The sequence below is a fragment of the Montipora foliosa genome, chromosome 5, assembly GCF_036669935.1.
Source record: "Montipora foliosa isolate CH-2021 chromosome 5, ASM3666993v2, whole genome shotgun sequence".
Taxonomy (NCBI): domain Eukaryota; kingdom Metazoa; phylum Cnidaria; class Anthozoa; order Scleractinia; family Acroporidae; genus Montipora; species Montipora foliosa.
Window position 1 is genome coordinate 16,305,236 of NC_090873.1, and position 1,583 is coordinate 16,306,818.

The window sequence follows — 1,583 nt, forward strand, 5'->3', positions numbered from 1 at the left end:
ACCCAGTAATAAAATGACGAAATGCTACGCAGATTCCGACTGGGTTTGGAAACCCAGTAATAAGGCGAACTGTGACACCGTACATGAGAAATTCATGGAAGAATTGACCTTCAGTGGAGAGAGATATGAAGTTAAGCTACCCTAAAAGAGTTCCCACCCTGTGTTGCCAGACAGTTATGAACTGAGTTTTAGACGACTAGAAAGCAACTTAAGAGGACTGAGGCAGCACCCGGAAGTTATGAGTGAATATGATAATGTTGTTAGGGAACAAATGGAAAGAGGGATCATTGAAGAGATCTCATCATCTAAACTGACTCCTGCAGGGAAGGTCCACTCCCTGCCCTATCATGAGGTTCTAAGAATTAAAAAGCAAACAACAAACCTATGAGTGGTATACGACGCCTCGGCATCCACCAATGGTGTTTCATTGAACAGTTGTTTTCATGCTGGCATATCCCTTCTCCCAAACGTAATGAATACTCGTGTACGATTTCGCCAGATAGCTGATAGCTGACATTGAAAAAGCGCTTTTAATGGTCTCAGTGTATGAGGAAGACAGAGATGCCTTGCACTTTCTTTGGATTGACTACATATCAAAGGAGAATCCCTGCATTCTTGTGAAGCGTTTAGCTAGAGTTGTTTTTTGGGGTCAACGCAAGCACGTTTCTGTTTAACTCAACACCAAGGCATCACATCTCGACCTACAAGGAAGTCGATCCAGAGTTTGCGAACAAGATGCTGCAGTCACTCTATGTGGATGATGTGTGCGAGAGGGACTGGAATTTTATTAGTGGGCCAGACCCAGAATGAGTCAAGGAGAGTTCAACTTTCGAAACTGGATCTCAAACGCCAACGGGCTGATGAAATTGTTTAAAGACTATGAACCCAATTCTAAGAATCGTGCGAGAACGGTGTCAGCATAACATCAAACCAATGCAACCTCCTACTCCTTTTTGGGGGTTTTCTGGAACCACAAGTAAGACACTCTTACAATGACACTTTACCTTACTTTACCGGCAGGTACAAAACACAGGTCACAGGGCACAGGGCACAGGTCATTGTTTTACCAATACACTAAACATTCATAAGAGCTGACCTTAAGCCTAAAAACGTTTGTTTAGGCCTAATTAGGCCTAAGGTTAGCTTTTATGAATGTTTAGGATACATTCTGTATTAGTAAAACAATGACCTGTGACCTGTGCCCTGTGACCTGTGTTTTGTACCTGCCCTTACTTTACCGGCTACAAAGCCCAATTTTCTCCGTGTTATTGCAAGCATCTATAATCCCCTTGGGCTGATCTCACCAGTGCTTATGTTGATGAAGATCCTACTCCAAGAACTGCGTAACGACAAGAAGATGTGGGACGAATCTCTCCACCACAAATCTGCAAAGCCGTGGAACATTTGGATTACTTATTTACAAGGGACTGGCATTATCCAGATTAAATAGGCAGAGCCGCATGGTTTTAGTAAGCCTTATACACCCCCTATGCTGATTTAGTTTTGTGAGGATAGTAACGGACATGGGAACGTTCACTAGACTAGTCGCTTCTCATACGCGAATCGGCCCATTGACCAAGTAG